General features: G+C 33.3%; 1 pseudogene across 1 annotated transcript; it reads right to left on the bottom strand.

Annotated features, from left to right (window-relative positions):
* Window positions 1-509: 509 nt before the first annotated feature.
* On the bottom strand, window positions 510-7780 carry LOC18423575 (glutathione S-transferase L3-like; annotated as a pseudogene). Its single transcript, XR_016061455.1, has 9 exons — window positions 7768-7780; window positions 5800-5881; window positions 5696-5756; window positions 5346-5432; window positions 5154-5252; window positions 4963-5065; window positions 4752-4828; window positions 2004-2111; window positions 510-695 (listed from the first exon to the last, which is right to left on the bottom strand). The product of XR_016061455.1 is annotated as a glutathione S-transferase L3-like (transcript).
* Between the last annotated feature and the right edge of the window lie 802 nt (window positions 7781-8582).

Genomic DNA, 8582 nt, shown 5'->3' with positions numbered 1-8582 from the left:
TTAAAATGCATTGGTTTTCAGAGACTATTAGTGCAGCATCTCACCGTAAATTGTACAAAGAAAGCAGCCATGAGGCCGTTTCTTTTCTAATGAAAGAAATTGCCTTGGAACCAGCATTTTCATTCCCTGCTCTGACGCAAATAACACTAAACTACCACTTTGACCAACAACCCAGCGGCAAACATATAAGCACAAATAATCCATTTTAAGTTCTTTCCAGACCATCCTGAATGAAGCATCCTAGCAAGGAGTAATTTTCATAAGAGCATGACAAATTTCCTAGCAAGACGGACAGAAAACTAGAAAGAATATGACACAAGGAATTCAATACTGCCCAATACATTTATTTGTAACATGTAATATGGCTCCAACAGAATGAACCTTATGAATATACATGCATAGCAAACATCACACAAATACTGTAAGTGTCCACTTCCCAAATGTACAGCTCATTCCTTGCATGTGAAACTGGGGAGATAAGAGCCCAATATGACGAGTTCCGACAGATCTCACTTGTTCACCTGACAATAGCGACAAACAAGAAGAATGAGTTGTGCACCAGGTGAAATGAACATGTTATCTACAAGTGACAGAGGTAGAGAGAGTTTCGCTACCGAGAATCTTTCCTTGTAGATTTTGATAACTTGCTGAGGATCACACTTGGTCTGTGTATAGAAATCCAATTTATTTATCTCCTGCATTGCAAGTGCCACCCCTTTTACATACGACAATGAAACCATGATGATTTGCATGGCAATACTAAGATAAAAGGCTAGATCATCTTGTTTGGGTTTTTTGGGACAAATCTCAAGGGCTCGAGTCCTTAACCTGCCACTAAGCTAATAGCTAACTAGCAATCTCTGACTTTGTAAAACTTTCAAGTTGTACAAAATGTGCATAAAATGTGAGAGAGGTCTAACTTTTTAAAACTTTCAGGTTGTTCATACTTTCTGGAACAGACTTCCCACCCAAAATCAAGTTTCCCTGTAACAATGGTCACGGTTTGTGGTGATACCTTATTTTAGTTATTTATTGTTTATACTTCTGGAAGCTTACTTTTCCATCATTTAAACTGAGTTATCCACATGCATATCCGATTTTATCCACATGTTTCTAGGGCCCATATGTTTCCTTGTCTGTGTTTTGTCATACATAATATCATGTTGCAAATTATATATATCCATTGTGTGTGTGCATCATTAGATAAAAATATTCTCTTACATAAGCTTCGGCCCTTTTTGCATAAATAGGACAAAAACCATATCACCGTCCTAATTAGATGTGGCTGAAAATCAGACATGAAATACATAGCCAAACAAAAACTCTTTGATCAGTATTGAATAGCATTAACACAATATACATAGTTCAACATAATAGAGCTTGCATAAAATGTGAGAGAGGTCCAACTTTTTAAAACTTTCTGGAACAGACTTCCCACCCAAAATCAAGTTTCCCTGTAACAATGGTCATGGTTTGTGGTGATATCTTATTTTAGTTATTTATTGTTTATACTTCTGGAAGCTTAGTTTTCCATCATTTAAACTGAGTTATCCACATGCATATCCGATTTTATCCACATGTTTCTAGTGCCCATATGTTTCCTTGTCATACATAATATCATGTTGCAAATTATATATATCCATTGGGTGTGTGCATCATTAGATAAAAATATTCTCTTACATAAGCTTCGGCCCTTTTTGCATAAATAGGAAAAAAACCATATCACTGTCCTAATTAGATGTGGCTGAAAATCAGACATGAAATACATAGCCAAACAAAAACTCTTTGATCAGTATTGAACAGCATTAACACAATATACATAGTTCAACATAATAGAACTTGCAACTTGAGGAGGAGCAATGCATCATTTCCAAAACAAAAGCATGAACCATGCATTATATTTGTGTTGCATGAGCTTGAATATAAGCTTTTCATCAAAGAGATGGAAGGTCAATTAATTACAAAACTAGCTGCAATGTATCTCCCTAAAATTAAATACATACCTCAAACCAAGTTGACAGCCTGGGCCTTCCACTTGTCAGATCATATTTCATGACATCCGAAAGGAAAATATGGAATCTCTCAATGAATGGAGTATATACCATCTCAACCTAAAGAACAAACAGATATAATTTTCCATATCAATATGTGGTAAGAATAACCTGCAATCTCTTGAACTTGCCAAATACTGCATGCATAATTAGGAAACTAATTGCATATCATACTAAGGTGCTAAGAAGTTTCGGGTAAAAAGAAGATAATAAGCTCCATCAAAAACAAAAGCATTAAGCATGCTGTATGAAAACCACAAAATTAATGCCATGTCCAAAGGGAAACAGAGTGCAAGAGTCCACTTCGTGCTATACCAGCGAGAGTTTCTTTGCATGGCAAGGTTGAATCTCCTAAAAAAAAGCACGAGATGGAGTGTTACAATGCCATACCCTTTTGGGCTAGTAGCACGTGTCCACACATCAGGTTCAAAGTAGTGTCAACTTTTTCAAAGATTCGGCATCTTAGACATGCAGTGTCTCTACACTAATGTTTTCTACTTCAATGAAAGGCAGCTTGTTTTTGTTCCCTTCAATGTTAAAATGCATGCAACCCCACAGAAACATTTAATGAGAGGTTTATCCAGCATTCCTTCCTTTAAATTTAGGAATGCCCTAATAAATAAAAAATTAGGAATGCATGACTTTTACTCAACTTCCTAATGCATATAACCATCTTGTAAAGTAAAATTGAACGAAAGGTTAAGACTTTTTGTTGCCTTTATAAGTTGCCCAAATTTCACTTTAAAAGTAGGACCATATGCATGCTACAGTGGATGAATGACATACTGACTAAGAAGATAGCACGTAGCAACATGCCTTGGTAAAAGAAGAAGTGACAAATAAAAGAGGAGGAATTAATGACTATTACAATTTGCTTAAAGAAGAGGAATCAATTTAGGAAATTAACGTCTATTCTGAAATCAATAGTACTTATCCCAATAATTAGAATGTCATAATTTAGGTATTGAAATTGGAATACAGATTATCTAATATGAGTAAATTTAATGATTTAAACTCATATTTTTATCCCTTCATTATCCCATAAAAAATAATAAATCAAATTGATAATTTGGTGAAATTGACCAATTCCCTTCATAAATGTATTTCATAGGTGTTGAAGGAAGAATTATTTTGAAAAATAGAAAATTAAAAAATATAAAAACAATAAATTTGTAATATTTCTGCAAAATAGTTCACATCTCATGTTGTTGTTTTATTTTTGTTATTTTTATTTTTTCCATTGTTTTCCATAATTACAAATTTTCTATTAAAATTTACTTTTTATGACATGTTGTGTCGTACTAGTTTTTGGCATGAAGTACTACACACCTTAGTCACGTACTTCTTGCTGACAAGAGTCGGTGTCTATTTAACTCCGATATGAGGCCAACGAAAACCATATCTCTTGCATGCAAAGGAACATAAGTGACTTCAAAATTTGTTTATCAGTTCTTCGTTTAATATGACTTGAGTTGGCATACACCCCACTATATAAATCAGTATGGGTCATCTTATGACCAAACTACTGTGATGTGATTGTACGTAGCATAGATGTAATGCCAAAAAGGAGTATATTGGCTTGTATTTACATACATCTACCAAAGTTTTAAAACTCCAAGTTAACTTGAGACTTATACAAGCCTAACTGGAGACTAGTCCTTTCTAGTAAAGTCTCCAAAAATCAGAAAATTACAAAATGGAAGTACAAAATCATGAACCTTGAGAAATCATTAAACCTTATGATTGGGCCTCAGGCCACATGTAGCTTCATCAATTACAAGTTAAACTGTACTAGAGCATACAACCCCATGTTTCTCTTTAATAGTAATACAAACAGATAACAACCCTCAAAGTTAATGTGGTCCTTGGTAGAACTTCGCAAAACCTATAGAAGAACCAATGTCTTAGGGATTTTGGTGAACGAATTGCGCCCCCAACCCCTCCGTCCTCCTAACCAAAAAGAAAAGGGTTAACGTAGATTAAAAACCAATGAAAACATGGATTGGCGAAAGTCTAGTAGACTGAACGAGCTCTATAAATAATTCGTCAAGTCCTACAGGGGTTCAAATCATTTCCTACTTCCATTCTCTGGTTAATGGCCCCTCTTGTGAGCTTCAACTGAATCAACTTACGAGATTCTTGAATTTTCGCCCCAGGTTTCAAGCAGTGCTATTGCTGCAGGTAATATCCATTCACTATTACAATCCATCAAACAATACTATGGATGATGCATTACATAGTAGCCCTCTAATCGGTCCACAGTTGAATACTTCTCTGTTTGAAGAGATATCTATGGATGCTGCATTTGATAGAATGTTCCACAATAGCAATTGGCCACCAAATATACAGATTTCAACAGAATGTTACTCATTACTCCTGGAAATTGTATGTCTATTATATGAAACTATTCATAAAAATCATATTATAGGTTGAACAAATGCACGTAGATCTCAATGTCATAATAACAGAAAGCACAGAATATTTAGAAGAAGAATATCAATATCACCAACAAAATCAGACCAACAAATAGCAGAAAAAAGTTGACTAATAAAAGACAACAAATAATTAGCATTGTTTGCTAATCTATTTTCCTTTGCAAATAACATTTACCTAGAAGACAAAGAAAAATAAAAAAGAATTATTCGTGTAATATCCGAAAGGATTAACAACACTACGAGGATACAAGAGGACAATATTTACCATGCTGAATTCACCAAGAAAGAAGGGACCATCCTCAAATTTGGATAGAGCATTTTCAAGTTAATCAAAAGGGGGACCTGGTAAATATCCAAAAATGATACCAACTTGTAAATATTAATATGGGTTACAGGGGTATCAGGCACACAAAAAGTTGTGTCAGAAGGCTGCTAAAAAGGGAGGCTTTGATTGATGGGCTTGCACTTACTCAGTTTCTTTTCCACATCTTCTTTTGCAGTACAAGCATTGCGCACATCTTTAATGAAGTCCTCAGTATATTTGACCAACTCATCAGCAAACTCTTTCTTTGCTGGATCCTACATTTCATAATGATAGCAATCTCAACATTGTGAATGTGGAATGTTCCCATACCACAAATAAAAGGCACACGTGACATTATCTTACATCAGGCAGAAGTTTTGGGCCTCCAAAATGGGCATCAAGATAATAGAGCAAATCTAAACTCTCCCCTATGACTTGTCTATTGTGCTCAAGTGCAGGCACCTGTCAATAATGACGACCAATAACCACTTATATTAAGGCTCAAAATTGGAGACTTGCGCCTTCTTTGTAAGCTATGTTGAACATGAACGTTACCTGGTTCCAAGGATAGACTTTTTCCTTGTACCATGAAGGTCGGTTTGCTAGATTAATAGGTACTAATTCTAACTCATCTTGTAAACCCTGCATTAAACAGAGGAATGAGAATGACAATTAAGAAAATTTGTTTCCTATGTAACAAAAGAAAATTTCATTTCCTATATAACAAGATTAACTGGAATTTAAAATTTTGAAAGTTTGGGTAAGAAATCCCAGTATCTTTGAAAAGGCATTGTCAACTAATCAAAATTATAACAAAGAAAGAGAAAAGAAATGAAAGAAGTGACACAGACGTAACGGACAAAACAAGATGATATAACCAATCAATCTAATGTATTCTAAAAAACCTTGTAATTTCTTGCAATTCAAACGCGCTGAGCAAATGGGCAGACATAAGATATATACAACCTACAAAACCACCACAAGCTGGTCAGACATCATCCCTTATCACATAAAGCCCATCACGAATGTAATGTCTTTAACAGGAAGATTCTTCAAAACCACCGAGCACATTGTATCCAAAGCAGGAGGTCCTAGAAGAATAATTAAAATGGATTCAAAGAAATGCTCAAGAAATATGCATAATAAGGAATAAAAAATTATATCATTTAGAATCCCATAAGAACTATTGGAACTAGGAAGCATAAGAGTTATAAGAAATCAGCTCATGTACCAAAAAGAGATATTGAAAATTACTTATTCCTTAGAGATTTTGAATGCAGAAACATGGCCCGTGAGCATGAATAATTGAAATTAGTTTTGAAGCTGATATAAAAGTAACCAAACAAAGAGACTCATCGCCATGTAAAAGAAAAATAATTACACCAATAAACTACATAAATATGCAAAAACTAGAGGCCTTCTATCTAGACAAAATTTCACTAGCAACAAGTAGTTAAGCATGCTTAAAGCGCCATTGTTCAGTGAAATTTGGACAGAGGATACACCACAAGAACTATTGACACCAATTGATTTAACTAGCATGATATAGAATATTTACCAAACGCTTCAATTTACCAAAAGCCTCAAAGAAAGAACTTGTGCATGCTAATTTATATGTCTAGAACCAAATACAATGTTGACCAAAAGCTTCAAAGAAAGAACTTCTGAATGACAGCTCTGAAGAGTCTCAAGTTTATCTGAAGAGGCTCAGTGTCTATTGATTAATATGAATATAGAGACTTGTCTTTTATAGACAAATTATAGATGACACTAATAGAAACTATCTAAAGAGACTCAATGTCCATTGATTGATATGAATATACAAACTTGTCTTTTATGGACAAATTATATATGACACTAATAGAAACTAAATCATAAACACCTAAACTATACACAAACTTACCATCAATACATGACACAATATCTCTGGCATGCATCCAGGACAAAGGCTATTGACTATGCGACCTAGCCCTACTTTCCTTTCACAAAAGCAACATCAAGTTAAGAATTTTCACCTAATTTGATTCAATGATTGAAAACTCGGCCAAGTCATTTGGCTCCTTGCCAAGCCGAGTGCTTGGGTCCAACTCGGGCCACTAGAAACAAATTAAAAAATCATAAAATATAAAAATATAGAATCAACTTATAAAAAGTTAGTATAATTTGGAATTTCTTAACAATGACTTGTGAGTTTTTGTTGCCACATGTCCTATTTTTATATGGCAAATTTATCAAATTATCCATTTGATATTAGTAATTTAACAGTTGACCCATATCTTTTGATTTAATTTCAAAATACCCATATTTTCTAATTTAATTTTCAAATTTCAAAACAGTAAATTGTTAAATAGTTCATCTATTGTGGGTATTTTGCTAAATTTCTCTTTTTATATATTACTTTTTTTTCAGATTTTTCTACAATATCTTGACCCATAAATCAATTTGTTCTAAATCCACAATTTATATAATTTTTTAAGATTTTTTGGAATTTCTATCTTGCCTTCGGTTTTATTTCACTTCTAAAATTTCTATTTATTTCTAACATTTTTTAGTTTCTTTTTAAAAAATTTAGGACATTTTTGCCCTATACACTACTCGTGGGCCAAATTACACGCATTCGGAATCAGCCAGAGGCAAGTTAAGCCACGTCCCCCTAATACATGATACATGCGACCTTCTGAAAATGTAAATTAGGTAGGCTGACATGATTCTACTACAAATTTCGATCCAAAAGAATGGTATAATAATCATGTACGCTACTAAACAAGTAAACCTTGATATTGGAGATGATTTTATATCGGACAAAAAGGTCAATTTCTTAAAGAAGACAAACCCAAATAAACAATTTCTTTTTTTTTTTTTTCTTTTTTTTTTGGGGGAGGACTGAGAGCGCAGAGAAGACAAACCTAAACACAACTAAAATAGTTTATAAGCAATGATTTCATGCAACGGTTTTATAGTAATATGATGCACTAACCTTCAATAACCATGTTATAGCCATTTGTTTGATCCAAAATTGGAAATATACACTCTTTTCATGTTAAATCTAGGCCTTATAAGGATTTTTCATTTCCAATTTTTTTGGATGGCTTTATTATAGTTAGATGAATAATGTTAAAAAAAGAAAAAAATGATTTTGAGTTTATAAACGCTAAGATCTTGAAATTCACCAAATGAATAGTCTAGATTTGTTTTTAGAGGGGACTCATTTTGACCATATCTAGGGTTCAAATTGAAATTTTTTTTTTAGAATTGATTATTGAGATGAAGAGAGTGTGTGTGTAAAATTTTGGGTCATACAAATACCACAAACAAGGTTTTCTAAAAGTGTCGTTACATTATACTATGATACAACCATTGCATGAAATCACTACCCTGAAAATGAACAGTGATTTCGCCTATACTCATCATCATCCAAAGTTCACCGCACAAAATTATCTGAAAGTTGGAGCGTGTGTACATCTTAGTGAGACACATCTAATAAAAATATGAAAAAAATATTTCACAAAATATAAATTAACCAAACTACTCCTGTAAAATTTTAAAGGTATTTTGATCAATTTATATTTTGCGAATTATTATTTTTTATATTTTTGTTAGATTCTCCTATTTTTGATAAACATACGCTCCAAATTTCATATCATTTCGATTTGTAAAAAAAAAAAATGAAAAATGAAATACTACCAGACAACTGTGACTGTGCGATGAACTTTGGACGATGATGAGCATAGGCAAAGTCACTGTTCATTTTCGCTTATAAGAGTTGTGTAGTGTTTATCTATATATATATAT

Source organism: Amborella trichopoda, chromosome 8 (assembly GCF_054954075.1).
Source record: "Amborella trichopoda isolate Santa Cruz 75 chromosome 8, AtrichopodaSantaCruz75HAP2 v2.0, whole genome shotgun sequence".
NCBI lineage: Eukaryota > Viridiplantae > Streptophyta > Magnoliopsida > Amborellales > Amborellaceae > Amborella > Amborella trichopoda.
The sequence above is the reverse complement of the archived record's forward strand: the minus strand, read 5'-3'. Positions and strand labels throughout refer to the sequence as shown.